Source organism: Silene latifolia, chromosome 4 (genome assembly GCF_048544455.1).
Source record: "Silene latifolia isolate original U9 population chromosome 4, ASM4854445v1, whole genome shotgun sequence".
Classification (NCBI taxonomy): domain Eukaryota; kingdom Viridiplantae; phylum Streptophyta; class Magnoliopsida; order Caryophyllales; family Caryophyllaceae; genus Silene; species Silene latifolia.
Window position 1 is genome coordinate 96,409,780 of NC_133529.1, and position 19,245 is coordinate 96,429,024.

Consider the following 19,245-nt stretch of genomic DNA (forward strand, 5'->3'; position numbering starts at 1 on the left):
CTTTTTGCATTTGGGTGAAAAATTCTTGTTGATTTTTTTGCATTTGAAGGACCGCTTTTTGGACATCAAAACTTTGGTCATTGTGGTGATTGTATGGATTTTGATTTTGGTAACCTTGGTTTTGATTGAAAAAGGGTCTTTGATTTTGATTTCTCATGGGTGGTGGAGTGTATGTTGTTTGAGGGTTTTGGACATTTTGGCTTTTGTATGAGAGATTTGGATGGAACTTGGTGTTTTCATTGTAAAAATTTGAATAAGGGGTGCCACTTTTGTAAGCTTGGAAAGCATTGACTTGTTCGGTTGTTCCCCTACATTCACTTGAGTCATGACCCAAGGTTCCACAATTCTCACATATCCCGCTTGGGATTGATGAGGATGCCGTCATGGCATTGACATGATGCTTTGTTGATTTTGAGTTTTCCTCAAGTCTAGCCATAGCTTGTTCAAACTTCAAGTTGATTGTGTCAATGTGAGCACTAAGTTGAGCACCCAATTGAGTAACGGTGTCCACTTCATACTTTCCTCCTCTAGTAGCCTTGCGAGGCCTACTATATTGCGAATTATGGACCGCCATTTCCTCAATCTTGTTCCATGTTTGATTGTCATCAACTTCGGTGAACATCCCATTTGATCCCATATTGAGAATGTTCCTTGAATCTTCATATAAACCATTCCAAAATTGTTGCACTAAAAACCATTCGCTAAGTCCATGGTGAGGACATGAGCGACAAATACCTTTGAACCGCTCCCAAGCTTCATACAAAGATTCTTCATCCCTTTGCTTAAAACCCGTAATTTGAGCTCTTAGCATATTGGTCTTTTCCGGTGGGTAGAATTTTTGGTAGAAAGCTGGAGCTAGCTTCTTCCAAGAATCTATTCCAAGGGTGGCCTTATCAAGGCCCTTCAACCATTGCTTTGCGGTGCCGATTAACTAAAAAGGAAATAAGACCCATCTTATTTGGTCTTGAGTCACGCCCGTTTGAGAGATAGCTTCACAATAATCACAAAATGTTTCCATATGAGAATGAGGGTCCTCACTAGGCATTCCCCCGAATTGGCTCCTCTCAACTAGTTGGATGAAGGCGGACTTGGCAATAAAGTTTCCGGTAAGATGTTGTGGGGTAGGAGTACCATTTGGTAGATCCTCCTCGGTGGGTATAGAGTGTGACGAGAATTTAGGCATTGTAGGTGGATTTTGTGTGGTATTGTTTAATGGGTTTTCTTCTCCTTCTATTGCGAAAGGATTGACAAACTCACTAGTGGGTTGAACAATTTCACCAACACCTCCCAAATTCCTCCTAACAAGTCTCCTATTATTCGTCAAGGTTCTTTCGATTTCACGGTCAAAAGGTAACAAATCTCTTTGTAACCTTCTAGACATGCAAAATATCAAAAAACTCGAAAACAATTAGAACAAACCTTGAGGAGTTTTACTTCCCCAAGGTGAAAAAGACACAACTAAAAACAATAAAAGAAATCTTAAATCAATTAAACACCGTCCCCGGCAACGGCGCCATTTTTGATCGGAGCCATTTCGTGTTCACAATTAAGCATATGTGGTCGTTGGTCAATGGTCGATACAAAACACAATTTATACTTCACAAACAACTCTACAATTAGTAAAGAGGCAAGTAAAGGTCGGATCCCAAGGGACGGGTATTGAAATGAAGATTCTATTGTAACTAGTGGTGTCTAGGGGTGTCACAAATTGGGTTGATGTAGAAGGTTACTAAACTAAAATAGCAATGAAGATAAATTAACAAAGTAAATGAAATAAGGGTGTAAACAATTGATTAAAAGCACTAGGGTGTCATGGGTTCATAGGGGAATCATGGGATATGATCATACAAACATGTTCTCAAATTATAAGCAAGCAATTATTGTTGTGATGGATTGAGTTGGGTTATATCTTACAATCCTAGGAAAGTTTGGGTCCCGGAGCCGAATCTCTTGGATTGTACAACACCTACAAGTCGACTTAATCTTTCCTACTTAACACATGCATGGTCTAACAAGACTCGAGTTGGGTTATGTCTTACAAGTCAAGTTGAAAGGATAGAAGATGATAGTAAATGCAAGGATTCATAGGCTTAGCATTTCATCAAATATAACATGTGCATGTATTAAGATCAAAACAAGCAAGCAAATAAGATATGAAAGCATATTAATTTAAGCATGAATCATTCCCCATGTTGGTTTCCCCTAATCACCCATTAAACCCTAGCTAAGAGACTACTCACTCATTATCATATTGATCATGCTAGAAAGGTTGTCAATCATACTAACATAATGAAACATGATGAATAAATGAAAGTAATTAGCAATAATTAAAAAGGGATTAAGAGATTATACCTACTAATGATTCCAATAATAAAGCAAGAATAATAGAAGTACTTGAATCCTAGATTGAGAGGTTGTCAATCTCCCAATAATAACCCAAATAATCTTCAATTACCCAAAATAAAGTAAGAACTAGAGAGAGATTAAGAAACTAAAACTTGGATTGAAACTTGATTAATACTTGATTACAATATTGAAGAGAGTTTTGATTGATATTAACTACACTAATTATTGATAAGAAGAACATGCTCCTCTAATTAGACTAATGGGGTATTTATAGTGAAAATTAGGGAGGATGCATTAGGGTTAACTAAGGGCTAAACTAGTAATTACACTTTTTAAGTTGAGCAAGGAGCCTCCGGGATTATCCGAGAGAAGGGCTTCTCCATTTCGTAGCTTGAAGAACAAAACTGTGCTGTGCTGTGATCCGTGCGGCTGGGAGTCGGGACGGCCGGATCTGGGATGGACGATCCGAGCGGATCAAGGAACAAGACGCTCGGATCTGGGCACGGGAATCCGAGCGGATTCCTGGTGAGGACGCTCGGATCGGGCGAGGACGGACGGATTCTCTACAATCCGTTCGGATTGTAGTTCAAAGCAGCCTTTCCTTCTTCTTTTTCTTCCCTTTTCTTCATGAATTCCTTGGGGATTTCCTTGGGGACTCAAGGATCCTTTTCTCAACAATGCTCTTCTACTATGTTATGTACAAAGGCCTTCTAGTCTTGTCTCTCTTTGATGCTTGGTCATTGAATATGATCAATTTAGCCTTGTTTTGCCATGAAAATGCAAGATTCTTACTCCTTTCCTACCAAGGGATCAAAATCTCAAAGAATATGCAAAACAAAGAACTAAAGATAAGAAATGACCCAAATAGGCACTAAAAAGCATAGAAACAATGGTAATTCGGGGGCTAAATATGCGCCAATTATGGTCGCATCAAGATTAAAGGGTGAAAGAACAAGAATAATAATACCAATCGTAATCCAAATCTGAGTAGCCAAAGTGTAAAGGAAGAACAAAATCTGAGAACAGTAGCAAAGTATAGAGTAAAGTGAATGAGAGAGAGGAGAGACGATTACGCAGTCCCTCCTTCTCTTTACATACGAAAATCCCTTCCTAATCTAACCTATGTACTAATTACAAAAGCCCATACGAAAATTAGGCGGAAAAAGTCTATAGAAGGACAAACCACTCGATCGAGTGGAATTAAACCACTCGATCGAGCAAACTAACGCCAAACCACTCGATCGAGTGGAAGTAAACCACTCGATCGAGTACTTCTTGCTATGTCTTCTCTCGTGTTAACTTGGATTGCTCGATCGAGCAACTGGAGTATAATAAGCATTCGATCGAGTAATAAATTACTCGATCGAGCTATCTTGGCACGTAAGACCTTAAAACACCTTCCGAAACCAGCTCACGCGTCTCCAAAATGTTAGATTCCAAGCTCCGACTCCTTATTCTCCATAAATGCATGCAATTGGGACAAATTAGGCTCGATTTAGCTCCTCTTTGGTTTATTCCTGCAAATTACATAAAACGAACCAAAGTAGAATATTTGGGGGTATTTGTAGCTAGATGCTGCATAAATAGTACAGAAATGCGTGTAAAAATGAGGTAAAAATCTTATATAAAATACACGCATCAAATCTCCCCAAACCAAACCTTTGCTTGTCCCCAAGCAAAATGTGAATGCAACTAAGAATAAACAGTGGAACGGGACCAACGCATCAGCTACAAATCACCCACCAGAACCAATTTAATGCAACAACTGACAAAGTGGCAAAAGAAAAGTGTAAACGAATTAAATCAATGTTTCAAACATGCTGAACCGTTGACCTTGCAAGACTCAAAAGATATCGGACTCTCACGGGTCGCTCAACACTCAAAATTAGGCAAAAGGTGAGTATAATCGTGAAAGATAGAAAGAAGTAAAGACACTCACGCAACTCGACCTATAAGAGCATGCATGCAGTTAACATGAATAAAATCTCTACAACCATACATACGCATTCCAACCATACTAATGACCAAGACACATGTCGAGGACTTACATTTGGGTAAGTGAGGTACTGGGTAAGAAGGGGCTGAAATGAATTTGGATATGTGGGGTTAATAGCCAGGCTAGCAACAACGAAATCCAATTTTGAACTGCATCCCAACTTCGTACTCAATATAACAAGATGAAACGGTGCAAAAACCATGCACTCTACTCACGAAACACCAAAACAAACTCGTCGACTCCCCATAAGATATAAATAAAGCATGGGAATAAAAATCATTGTACAATTTCTCATTTTTTTCTCACATGATTTTTCTTTCCTTTTCTTCTTTTCTTATTCTTTTCGTTTCTTTTTTCTTTTTCATTTTTTTTCATTTTTCATCCATCATTTTTTTCTTTCATTCCCTTCAATTCTTCCACCAACTGCTGAAAATCAGATAAAAACAACCAAACTGCATTAAAACATTCCAACAGCTACTTCGTCACTAGCTCGGCTAGAGTAGGAAGTATTATAGACAGTAGCTAAAAGGACAAAAAGGCAATTTGGCTATGTGGGGCTCATGGGTAGATATAAATAAAAGGGAACTGCCTCTCCTAACATGTGTCACCATCCACAGACCGAATGCATACAGGTATTAAGAAGACTAGACTCATGCTTATGCAAATTGATGTTACATGCCTTAAAGAGAGTACTACTCACATCCTAAATGAAACCGGTCATGAATGTCACCAGTTTATAAAGCTCTAACCTCAGAATGTAATGTAGCTTGCCGATATAATGAATCAAGTCTATTCGTTCAGATAAGAGAGAAACAAAAACTCGTAGATCATGCACATAATCATGCCAACTAAATGTCAAGAATATGCAAGGCTCAAGCAGGGGTTCAATGCAGCGTCAATGTTCAAACGTTCCGACTCAAATTAAACGTGAATTTTTTTGAATTTTATGATTTTTTATGATTTCTGTTTTTTTTTTTGAATTAATTAAAACAACAATGCGTGCGAAAATATTTAAACGTGCAGACGAAATTGCAAGAAAACATGCAGACACAGATATGGATGCATACCTCCCCAAACCAAACCGTACAATGCCCTCATTGTACCAGAAATAGGGAAAGAAATGCAAACTGAAGAGAAAAGGAAGAGTGGAGTCGGAAAACTTACAAAACGTCATATAGAGGGACCTCCCCAAACCGACCATGAACATGGGAGGTCAAAGAAAGTCAAGCAGTAGCTCCATAGACGGAAAACAGCAACTGGAAGACATAACTGCTCGATCGAGCAACTTGGAACAGCTCGATCGAGTAAACTGGTATATGGAAGGACTCGATCGAGTAGAAAACCACTCGATCGAGTAAGCGCGATTTTGGCTCTGGTCGATCGAGTAAGAATATCACTCGATCGAGTACAAAAAACCCAAAAAGTGCTCGATTGAGTAGAAAAACTACTCGATCGAGTAACCTGACCTGCAAAATTCGCGTTTAACAACAAAGAAAGCATAAAAAGTTCGTAAAACAGCGTCTAAAGTTCAACATAAAGCTAAAGAAAAATAAAATGTTCAACAAAAGTACAATAAAACAGTCCGGGCTGCCTCCCGGAGAGCGCTGGTTTAAGAGGTCCCGCACGACCTTTCTGGCATCAATTAACTGGCGCATCCAGCTTGTCGAAGTACAAGACTTCAACACGATTGTCTGCTTCATTTGCCTCGTGGTAATGCTTCACATATTGCCCATTCACCTTGAACCTAATACCTTTAGAGTCTTCGAGCTCCACGGGTCCAAATTTAGTAACAGCTGTCACCGTATAAGGACCACTCCACCTGGACTTCAGCTTGCCAGGAAACAATCTTAATCGGGCATTAAACAGCAGCACCTTTTGCCCAACGTGAAACTCCCTAGGTAGAATTCTCTTGTCATGCCATCTCTTCGTCTTTTCTTTGTATATGCGCGAGCTATCATAGGCATTTAGCCTAAACTCCTCCAACTCATCTAGCTGCAAAAGACGATTCTGACCACACAACTTGGGATCAAAGTTAAGCTCACGAATTGCCCACCAAGCCTTACATTCCAATTCAACAGGTAACTGACATGATTTCCCATAAACTAACCTATAAGGTGATGCACCAATTGGTGTCTTAAAGGCAGTTCTGTAGGCCGAAACCACGCCGGTGTTGGACACCAACTTTAGACAGAATAGAAGTTAGTTTCTTTTCTTTAAAGTGCATTCCCCCATCACTAATGACGACCCTAGGGACACTAAATCGGGGAAATATGACCTTTTTGAACATTTTTATCACGGTCTTGGCATCACAATGAGGTGAGGCAATGGCTTCAACCCATTTCGACACATAATCTACAGCCACTAAGATATACCTGTTACCCTTACTGGACGGGAACGGTGAATGGAAATCAATGCCCCAGACATCGAAAACCTCAACCTCTAAGATACCATTTTGTGGCATCTCATGTCTCTTCGAAATGTTTCCCAATCGTTGGCAAGCATCACAAGCTGAAACAAAAGACTTAGCATCAGCAAACAGAGAAGGCCAGTAAAAACCAGACAGAAGTACCTTAGCCACGGTGCGCGATGGACCGTGGTGACCACCATAGGAAGAGGAGTGACAGCCTTCCAGGACTACTTTGGCCTCCCACTGCGGAATACACCGTCTATAGAGACCGTCTGCACATTCCTTAAACAGATAAGGATCATCCCAGAAATACTGCTTAGCGTTATACAGAAAACGCTTCCTTTGCTGATGAGAAAGGTCAGGCGGCAGCTTGCCACTGACAACGAAGTTAGCTATATCTGCATACCAAGGTTCTTGGTTAACAATAGACGATATAATAGCAATTAAAGTATCGTCAGGAAAAGAATCATCAATAGGTAGAGAATCTTCCCCTTCTTGTCGCATCAGTCGCGACAAATGATCAGCTACAACGTTCTCAGCTCCTTTCTTATCCTTAATCTGCAAATCAAACTCCTGAAGAAAGAGTATCCATCTCAGTAGCCATGGTTTAGCCTCTTTCTTAGCAAGGAGATGCCTCAAAGCTGCATGGTCAGTAAAAACAGTAACTTCTGACCCAACTAAATAAGAGCGAAATTTCTCTAAGGCATAAACTACAGCTAGCAGCTCTTTCTCTGTGGTAGTGTACTTCACTTGAGCCTCATCCAGAGTTCGGCTCGCATAGTAGATAGCATTCAGAGCTTTGTCTTTCCTTTGGCCTAGCACCGCTCCTAGTGCATAGTCATTAGCATCACACATTATCTCAAACGGCAAGTCCCAGTCGGGAGGCTGTATGATCGGCGCAGAGACTAAAGCCTGCTTTAACCTGTTAAAAGAAGAAAGACACTCATCAGTAAACACAAAAGGGGCATCCTTAAGTAGCAACTGTGTAAGTGGTTTAGCAATTTTTGAGAAGTCCTTGATAAACCGGTGATAAAAGCCGGCGTGACCAAGGAAACTCCTCACCCCCTTAACATTGACAGGAGGTGGTAATTGCTGAATCACTTCCACCTTTGCTTTATCAACCTCTATTCCCCTGTCAGAAACTAAGTGCCCTAAGACAACTCCCTCGTTGACCCTAAAGTGGCACTTCTCCCAGTTCAGCACAAGATTAACCTCAATACAGCGCTGCAACACTTTCTCAAGGTTAGACAGACAGTTAGAAAAATCAATTCCATAAACACTGAAATCGTCCATGAAAACTTCTATAATAGACTCAATATACTCTAAAAATATCCCCATCATGCACCTTTGAAAGGTGGCAGGGGCATTACATAAACCAAAAGGCATCCTGCGATAAGCAAAAACGCCTTGAGGACAAGTAAATGTAGTCTTAGCTTGATCATCTGGGTGTATAGGGATCTGAAAGAACCCTGAATACCCGTCTAAATAGCAGAAAAATTTATGAGAAGCTAATCTTTCTACCATTTGATCAATAAAAGGAAGGGGAAAGTGATCTTTCTTGGTGGAGGCATTAAGCTGTCTGTAATCTATACACATCCGCCAACCAGTCACTACTCGAGTAGGTATTAACTCATTCTTATCATTTTTAACCACAGTTGTCCCTCCTTTCTTCGGGACCACCTGTACTGGACTCACCCATTTAGAGTGACCAAAGAATAAATAATACTGCGTCAAGCGGCCTTCATTACCTCACCATCACAACATCTTGCATCTTCGGTTGGTCTGCACTGACCGTCATCTCGCAAGGTTTGTGATCGTCCTCCACTCTATCCCGTGCATACAAATATCGGGACTAATCCCCTTGATATCGTCCAATGAATAACCCAAAGTGCTTTCTGTTTTTCTTAAGTACGACTAACAAAGAAGTCACCGATCATTATCAAGCTTAGCACTAACAATGACCGGAAATTGCTCAAGATCGTCTAAGAAAACATATTTTAGATGAGAAGGGGAGAGGCTTACGTTCCGGTACCTTTACCTCAATGGAGCAAAGAGTGATAATCATCTGCTCCACTTGCTCTCCCTCAGCTTCGGTGAGTTCAGGCTCATCTAAATCATCAACAAGCAAATCCAACACAGCGTCATCGTCATCTGGGCTATCTGCACACTCATCAAAAAGCATGAGAGCTTCTAGTAGGTCCTTCATAAAAGAACCCGACCAGAAGTCATAAATAGACTCGTCAATAATATCAACCGAATAGCAAGTATCCTCTATCATTGGCCGAGCCAAAGTACTAGGCAAACTGAAAGTGATCGCGTCATCCCCTACTGCAAGAGTCAAACGCCCTTATTTGACTTGAATGAGCCCCACTGTACAGAAATGGTCTTCCTAAGATAATTGGGGTCCGGGTGTCCTCACCTATATCTAAAACGATGAAATCCCTTTGGAATAAAGAGCTTGCCTATTTTCACAGGCACGTCCTCTAAGACACCTAAGGGCTTCCTAACAGATCTATCAGCCATCTGTAGGGTAATGTTGGTCACTTTAAGGTGACTCATGTTCAGTTTCTAGGGGCATGACACTGACACTGGCTCCTAAGTCACAAAGAGCCTTATCAATAACCACATTGCCTATAATACAGGTAATAGAAAAGCTACCCGGGTCTTTCATTTTAGGAGGAGCCTTGTTTAAAAGCAAATTACTAGACTCTTCCATAAATGAAACTGTCTCGAATTCACTTAAATCTCTCTTACGCGTCACAATATCTTTCATAAACTTAGCGTAAGTAGGTATCTGAGTAACAAGTTCGGTAAAAGGGACAGTTACCTGGAGGTTCTTCACAACGTCCAAAAACTTACCGCATCTTGTCGCTCGATCTTTGTCCCTTCGAGACGACCTGGGAAGGGCACTCTGGTAGCAATGAGTGGACCCGCAACCTTCTCTTTACCTTTATAAGTGCGTGACGTCTCCACAGCAGGGGAAGATGACACGGTAGCGGAAGTAAATAGTGAAATAGGATCTCCGCCACTTCTGGTACTCGATCGAGTACTTTTATCACTCGATCGAGTGATCCCTTGCATAGAAATACTCGATCGACCACTTTCCTCATTCGATCGACCATTCCCTTTTTCTGCTTTACTCGATCGAGCATTTTTGTCACTCGATCGAGTGATTTCTTCAGCAAACTGACTCGATCGAGTAAGAATATCACTCGATCGACCATCTTCATTTTCTGCACTGCTCGATCGACCATAATTATCACTCGATTGAGTGACAGGATGAAGTAAATCACTCGATCGAGTAGATTTTTCACTCGATCGAGTGTTTGGACCACACGCAGCAACTATTTCGTCCAAAAACTCATCTATATCATCCTCCGGGGTATCTTTAGCTATCAAAACCCCGTCTACTGGTACTTTTGGCCCTTCATGAGTAAGGCCAACTTGGAGATTCATTGCATCGGTTGGATTGCATGTCGGTAGAAGCTTGGTTTGGTCTTTCGCGAGTGTTAACTGCGCGACTTGTTCTCTCAATCCTGCTATGACAGTTTCTTTCTTATTGCACTTCTCCTCAAATTGTTGTGTTATGCTAAACATAAAGGATTTCAGTTCGGCAATTTCTTGATTTGCAGGAGGAGAAACGGGTTGCGGCGCTGGCGTATAAAGAGTAGGAGCATTCCTTATTTCTTCGTACAGTTGAGAAAAAGGAACTCCTTGCTTGTATTTCTGATAAGCAAGGACGCGCTCTGTACTTGCCAGGCATCCAATAGGGTCATGCCCTTCCATACCACATCTACCACATAGCTCAACATACTCAGTAATCGAACAAACCTGAGCACTCTCGCCTGAAACTTCTGTAATCTCCACATTACCTAGACTTTTGCTAGGACCTTCCACTGCAGCAGCTGCTGACTCAATAACCTACTCACTACCTCGGGGATTTCCATATTCAGAGACATGGATAGCCATTTCCTCAATGAGACGCCACCCTTGGCATCTTCAACATTCTTCGTGAATCTCCCTGTGGACAACGCCCGCGGGAACTGCGTCCGCGGGATCCACACTAGGCATTATCAACTCGAGGTTCTTTCGAATCGAATTAAGACAAATTAGAGTCGCCACCAAGTTTTATGGGAACTTGGAACCGTTCAAGTCAACTTTACACCTTTCATCGAAAAGCATAAAGCCAATCGACTACGAGTGATTAAAGATAAAGACTTGTACCCTATATCACTCGATTTGAATGACTCTCGTAATCCAATGGTATTTAGATGGATCCACAAACCATAGATCTTCAGTAAGGGGTGAGGGTACGTGTTAGGAAGCCCATAAGGACACCTAACCCCGCCCGTCAATAACGGCCTCTACTAAGTCAAGTATCGGATTTCAAACAACGTCATAGCTATTGCGATATATGATATGCAAACATCGTTTTAAAACCCTAACATGTGACAACAATTTCTATGTCGTTTTAGATGCAACTAAACTAACTTTGTCAAAGTTGTAATTTAGCATGTGGGTTGATTGATCTAACAACATACAAAACAAAGCAAACAAGGCTTAGGGGGAATGGGGGAGCCGTTGGGATCTACCCTATTACAACCCAGGCATTTCATGCCGACACAACGAGAATTTAGAGATACAACTCGATCTAAATACAATTGCTATATACGACACCATACACGACACATGGCCATTCGGCCTAGGAAAACGTCCACAAAGGGGTGGCCCACGGTCTATATGACTCACGGCCTTGGGTCACTCCTCGTAATGTGTGCTTTCGCTTAATCTTATCGAATTAGACATTGGGTCACACACCAAAGCATGCATTAGCATAAATCGGGCCATGTTGCTTTAAACAACATGCGATTTACTACGCTCTTACATGAATTGGAGCACAACTATCTAACCAAATAAGACTAAGGTTTTTGAAGAAGTTTTGACTCGATAAAAGTAAAACAAACTTGAAAATTACAACTCGATGAACAAACTATAAATTACAAGCTACAAAACAACAAAGAACAAATGATATTAAAAAAAACGAAGCAAGAACGACAAAAGGCACGGCCACCCTCACGGCCAAGCCACGTCCACCCTAGTTCCTAGGTTAGGTTCATTAGTTAGATCAAATGATTACGAAACGAGTTAGGAAACGAGTTAGAAAACAAGTTAGAAACGACGTTGATCGATTGAGAAGATGTCACGCGAATGTGTATTCTACACGGCCTAAAGGGTCCAACTAGGTCATAATATTACAAGATTAACGCTTACTCATCGAGTATTAATAGGAAGGTGCTAATCACGCACTCCTATGCTAGCGAGAAATCGAGTGAAAAGAGAGATGCATTCAATTAAGTTATAAAATTGTTGATCAATTTTAATGCTTGTGTCGAAGCACCCTAACATGTCTAATTAGGTTATTTAGTCGATCTAAAGTCGTCTAATTAAGTCATATGTTAAAAATCAGAGGTCGAACTAACATGCGAAGGGTCCTAGGGTAGGTCGAACTAAACGAAACAGGCAAGGGTTCAAAAGCGAGGAACGAAGTTAGGATTCGTTTTATTAATGCCCTACCTTGAACACGAGGATATGTAAATGAGACGGGGGATACGACCGACCGATGTGGTGGATTTCTTTCCCATATCATGTCAACGCGGGTGTTCATGGTGGTACTTTAACTCATACTCGGACTAAACTAGTTTCATAGTTAACGATGTCAAACGATAAACAAAACGATAAACAATGTAAAACGAACAATGGAAAAACAAACATAAAAAGAAAGAAATAAAAGAGAGAAGAGGAGGATTTGATGCACCCTCAACCTACATGTATCGTTGACACCGTCTTGGGTCGTAATCGATCGTAGATTTTATCTCGAGAGGCCGTCGTCGACGAAGAAACAAAGCAACAACACGTTTTTTCGCAAATCTAGACAGCAACTTTCAAACTGCAATTTCTCACTCGTTTCATGGTGAAAATTAGATTTAAAAGATATTTTGAAAACTAGAAAGAGAGTATAACAAAGATCTTAAAACAAACCACGCTCGTTCTGAGTTATTGGGCACGAAAAACGAGCACAAACAGAACTGGACAGACAGGAAAAGCCGCGAAAACAGAGTGTATGCCACTCTGTTTTCGAGGGGATTCGTGTACTCTCAAGGTCAATTTGGCTCGTGAATCTTTGTCTAAGATGTAGATGGATGTTATGTGGTTAATTAGGAACAAGAAACTTGAATTTTAATGGAGATTTGAATGGGAAACGAATTGTGTTTCGAGAGAGACACAAACTGTTTCAGTTTGGATGTCTCGGTTTTGTCGAGGGTTTTGAGAGGCAATTAGGGTTTTTTTCTGGAGTTTAATGCTTGTGAGTGACGGTAGTATGTATGGAGAGCTTAGAGGAATGAATGTATGGTGGAGAGGAGGTATTTATAGGGAGTTAAAGTTGGGTTTAAGAGAGCAACAAGCAGTCGGGCTCGGTTTGCATAGCTGCTGTCCATCAGCTATTTCGTGGGGTTTTTAGGGTTTGTATGGGGGGTTTTGAAGGTTAAGCTAAGATAATATGGGTAGTATACTAGGGAATGGTTTAGGGTTAATGGGCACGGGTTTAAGTGGTGTTTGGAGCGGGTTTTGGACTCGGGTTTGAGCACGCAAAACAGGGGGATAGGCCGTGTTATTTGCGGGCTGCTTGTTGGGTGTTTGGGACGGGAATTGGATGGGTTTCGTGGTGGGCTAGGTGATGGGTTGTTGTGGGTAACGAGGGGCAGGAATTGGGTTGGTTGTGGCGGGTTTGGGTCAAGCTTTGAAGCACACAAAACGGGTTGGAAGAGAGGAAGAGCTAACGCGGGTAAGGGGAAAGAGTTGGGCTGTTTTGTGTATGTTTGGGACGAGATTTGGAACGTGGGTATGGGGGTTCGAACTGGGGTTGGATAAGTGAAAGCCTAGGTCGGTTAGTGAACTCGAGATTCGTGCCACATCGTAAAGAAAACGGGCTCAAAAACCGAGCTACGATGGAGCTCCAAAACGTGTGATCAAAACGAATTTTCAACTTTCAAAATCGATCTTTCAAATCAATTAACACGTTAAAATAAATGATTTTTCAAATAAAAAAAAAATATATTTTATTTTCAATAAAATAAATTTAAGAAAATAAATTCAAATTAAAACAATAAAATGAATTCACTTTTTTAAAAAAACATTTAATTTAAATATCATTTAAATTAATAAAATACTTCGTCGACAACGCTCATTCTACATCGTAAAACGAGCCCAAATAATGACAATGACAACTAAAGAATACATGTGTCCTATCATCATCGGGTGTTTGTCGGGTTCTCTATAAATTCCAATATTGACGGATACGGGTATCTACAGAGCCCCCACTTTGACTGAGGCTTGGACAAGGCGAAAGTCAAAGTATACCCCAGGTCCCTTTCGACTTGAGGATTCCGCGAGTCGTTTATAGTCCATTAGACTTGCGTATATAAGCTCGCCAGCCATAAGAAGAGATTATACCTGAAACTTCGTTGGGGATTAACTCTTGCTTCTGTTGCGTCAAATTATCATCGTTGGTCGTCGACCCATAAAATTGCATATATGGTGGGTTGAGCCTTATCCTTAGGCGCCTACGTATCCGTTCTTGACGGAATCAAACCCGCGTCGTAGTTCGGCAACTGCTGACACTTGCCTAAAGTTTATCATCTGCTGGCATTTGTCCGAAATTCATCATCTGTTGACACTTGCCCAAAGCTTATCATCTGCTGGCAGGTGCCCAAATGGGACGGACTTTCCGAGGAGGTTGCCGCCGCTTTCATCATTTGCTTTCAGCTAAGGAATTCTTCCATTTCATACTCTTGTATTGAATTGAGTTCTTGGCGGATGCCATCCTTTACATCTTGATAATGGTCTCTGAAGCCAACGGCTTTAGAGCCCCCAGTTTGCAATGGCTCTAAAGTCGAAGACTTTAGAGCCCCCAGTTGAAGCATATCCTGCTACATTTGAAACGCAAAAAATGTACGAGCAATAATCATCACTTAAGCACATTTGGATCATCGATCTTGAAATTGGATCATTTGAAATACTAGGTCATCGACCCGAAAGTTGAATTTGAAAATTTTGAATAATTGGGCCAACGACCCGAATTTTGGATTTTTGACATCATTTATGCGATGAGTGAGCGAAAACCCGACGTATCGTGCTAAAGACTGGCGCGAACTGGGGCGGGCCTAAGAGGCGCGTGACCCAAGGCCCACACGGCCAAAAAAAACGGTACCCTAGGGGTGTCACCCTAGGTGTTTCCTTTCTCTTATACTTTCTATATATAAGGGAGAGTGGCATTGCAAGAAACAAAATTTATTCTGCTTTCCCAAACTGTTGCAAACGAAATAAATTATTATGAATAATCTAGTGAGTGCTATGCGAGCATGTGAGACAGATTTCACTGTCGCAGAGAGACAAGAATTAAAGACCGCTCAACTGGCGCAATTACTTCCTTTATGCCAGATCCGCCTTCAACCTGCTTTGTTGGAACACTGCCTTAGCTATTGGGACTCTCGTAACCATGTCTTTGCTTTTCCCAAGGGGAAGATCTGCCCTTTGCCGGAAGAGTTTTCTGCCCTGGGAGGGTGGGATGCTGAGGCCGTACCGGCTATACCGAAATTTCATTCGGGATGGCGTGGAATATATCTAGACTGTTTTGGCCTCTCCAGGGCGGAGTCTGAGGATATAATCACTGGTGACGAAGTCAGCCTTCTTGCTATTCATCGGAAATTTTGCATCTTGCGAAACAGCACTTCGCTGCCAGCGTACTGCCGCAGAGCATTTGGATTGATCACGTTACATCTTTATGTCTTTGAAGGTAGGATGAACAAGACAACTTGCGTAGGACAAGCGAAACTTGTGTCTATTGTGTCTCAGATGGAGACGGGACATAATCCCTCCTGGATTATTCTTGCTGAAACTATTAGGGGTTTAGATGCTAAGAAAACGAACCCTGATGTTGAATGGTCGGGATGCTCCCGTCTGTTGCAGGTAACAAAATCTATCCTCTTGATTTCGCTTTCCTTTGTTTTCTTATTGTTACCACGAATTATCGTGTTATCGCCACGACTTACTATATTTTGCCACGATTTCTGCCACAATTCTGTGTATCTGCCCCGATTTTGCTGTATTCTGCCACGATTTTGCTGTATTCTCTCTTTTTCGTTTTTTTTTTCTTTTTTCATTTTTTTTTTTCGTTTCTTTTTTTTTTTTTTTTTTTTTTTTTTTTTTTTTTTTTTTTTTTTTTTTTTTTTTTTTTTTCACGATTCCTTTTCCTTGTCACAGGTGTGGCTTTGTGAGAGATTTTGGCTCTTTGCCCCGCCGCGTGAGCCAAACTCGTACCTCGCCCGTATGCTGACTATGCGTGCTAAGCGGTATGAAGACGAGCATCCAAATGACCTTGCTTATTGGCGAAACAAGATGACAGAAGAAGGAGGTCGCCCCCTTTGCTGGTTTATGCCTTGACTTCGCCTCAAATCTTTTACTATCCTTTCGGAGGATGATAAGACCAGGCGTTTGCAACTACTGGGTTTGGAACGGTCTATTCACATTTACCCCGACCGCGTTCTGCGTCAAATGGGCCGCAGACAAGTAATTCCCAAGTGTGAGGCCGTTCTGGGACGAGCAAGAGAACTAAATTCCTCCATGTGTGATGATTGGCTCGAAAGGTGGCACCAAAGGCGTCTTTGGTACGTGTCGGCGCGCCCTCAGACTACTTGGGTATCCCCATCCTACACTAAGTGGCTTAATGAGAAAACTGACTCAGGCAGGGATTTGCTGCGGAAGGATGAGCTTGTCGACATCAAATATTATGACAAAGGCAGAAGCAGTCGCGACTTATTCGCTCACGATCTTTCGTCTGCATCTGGACCTGAAGCTAAAACCGAGAAAACTTCTAAGACTGACTCACAGGTGACAGGTGTGTGGAAACGGTTGGGTTCAAGGGCACACTCGGGCTCAGCCTTGGAAGGAAGACTTGGCCCTCGCTTGAGTGTAAAAGATAGGATGGGCCCTCGGGAGGAAATGATGATCCCTCCTAAGAAGCGTGCTAGACAGAACGCGACCACCCCTCCTCCGCAGGAGCCTCGGTCACGTGACTCAAAAGGCAAAGGGAAAAGGAAGATGTAGGAGCCTTCGACTCCAATCTATTATTTAATACTACTACTTATCATTTGTTGCTTTTTTTTAAGGTTGTAATGGGCATCGCCCGATTTTAATAAAACTTACTATTTATTAAAATTCCCAGTTTCTGCATAAAATTTCATTTTATTAAAGGAAGGGCCAGTTGTACTCTTATAAAGAGTTGCCTACGTATCTGTTGTCAACAGAATCAAACCGAGCTCGTAGTTCCACAAGATAAACGCGCTACAACTATCAGTTTATAACCCAAAAAAAGCAGCGAAGCAAAAGTGCCGCGGCTTAGACTCGCTCACAAGCACTGCAATTCAAAATTTTATTTTACGACATTGAGAATGAGTTCTAAGGATAATATTTCTTCAGTTGATCCAAATTCGTCGGATTCGCAAAGTCGTTTCCATCTAGATCTGTTAGTCTGACTGCGCCTCCCGATAATATTTTCTTTACCAGGTAAGGACCGGCCCAGTTCGGTTTGAATTTTCCCCTTGGGTCAATTGGCAGTAAAGCGCGGACAGATTTTAGGACCAAATCCCCATCCTTTATTCCTCGAGGCTTCACCTTCCTGTTAAATGCCCTTTCTATCCTTTTCTGATAGAGTTGAACATGGTGTAGCGCATTTAACCGTCGCTCGTCGAGCATGACTAAGGAATCATACCTTGCTGCAGACGAGTCGCCTCAGGAAGCGACTTTCTAATGAATTCTCAAAGAAGGTACCTCTAATTCGACAGTGAATCGCTTCCATCCCATATGTCAAATAGAACGGAGTTGCTCCAGTGGCTGTGCGAATAGACGTCCTGTATCCCCATAGTGCGAACGGTATCTTTTCTGGCCATTCGCGATAATTGTCGGTCATTTTTCTGAGAATCACAGTGATTGTCTTGTTAGCGGCTTCCACCGCGCCATTTGTTTGAGGTCGATAAGGTGACGACTTGTGGTGTTTGATTTTATACTCTTCAAGTATTACGGTTAGTTTCACCTGGAAGTGAGTGCCATGGTCGCTAATGAACTCATGCGGCACCCCATATCTGCAAATGATTTCATTCTGAATGAACTTTGCTACCTGCTTCGCTTGTAGCACTTTATATGATTTCACTTCTACCCACTTCGTGAAGTAATCGATGGCGACTAGCATGAAACAATGCCCACCTATTCCAGATGGGTTGACCTTTCCGATAATGTTGATTCCCCATGTTGAGAAAGGCCACGGTGATGTCAAAGTATATAACAGTGATGGCGACACGTGTTGTATATTCGCAAAGATTTGGCAATTATGGCAATGTCTGACATATTTGCGACAATCTGTCTCCATCGTGGTCCAATAATACCCTAATCTCATGATTTTACGAACTAGCATATGGGCATTCATGTGTGGCCACACTCTCCGTCATGGACTTCCTCCATGACTCTTTTTGCAGTTGATGAGTCTATGCATCGCAGGAGGATATTTTGCGCGGTCTTCTTGTACAACTGTCCATCATTGGTTCTAATGAACTGAGCGGCTAGCATTCGAATAGCGCGCTTTCCGCGGTTATCCATGTCGGGTGGATACTCTCCCGATTCTTTAAATTTCATAATAGCTTGATACCAATATTCAGCCTCGGTTTCTTCTGTGTCTCCGATTACATTAACGTAAGCAGGTGATGATCTTCGTTCGACACATATTGGCATAGTATCCATATGATCAGGTATGTTGATCAGAGCAGCTAGCTTTGATAGTGCATCAGCAAACTGGTTTTCATCTCTGGGGAGGTGCACGTATTTGACATCGGCGAACAACTTTTCTAGTTTCTCTATTTTCGCTTGGTACGGAGCGAGGCTATCGCTTCGGGTTTTCCACGTCCCGGCAACTTGATTGATCACTAGTGACGAGTCCCCATGTACTATAAGCTTTTTGATGCCTAACTCGAGAGCACTGTGCAGACCGAGTAGGCACGCTTCGTATTCGGCCGCGTTATTAGTAACATTAAAGTCCAACTTGATCGAAATGGGAACATGTTCACCTTCTGGTGAAATGAGTAGAACTCCTATCCCGTATCCCCTGCAGTTCGATGCTCCATCGAAATAGAGGTCCCACGTATCGTTGTCTATGTGAACGATATCTTCGTCGGGAAATGACCACGTATCTATAACCTCAGTTTCTTCTATCGGGTTATCGGCCGGGGAAGTCCGCAACCGCCCTTCCCTTTATCACTTTTAGCGGTACATATTTTAGATCAAATTCGGAAAGCATTAAAGTCCATCTCGACATTCTGCCGTTTAGAACTGGTTTTTCAAACAAGTATTTGATTGGGTCCATCTTCGAGTGGATGCAGACACTATGACT

General features: G+C 41.8%; 1 non-coding gene across 1 annotated transcript; it reads left to right on the forward strand.

Moving 5' to 3' along the window:
* Window positions 1-704: 704 nt before the first annotated feature.
* On the forward strand, window positions 705-811 carry LOC141654260 (small nucleolar RNA R71). The gene has a single exon (XR_012547822.1). It is a non-coding gene; the product is annotated as a small nucleolar RNA R71 (small nucleolar RNA).
* Window positions 812-19,245: the final 18,434 nt, after the last annotated feature.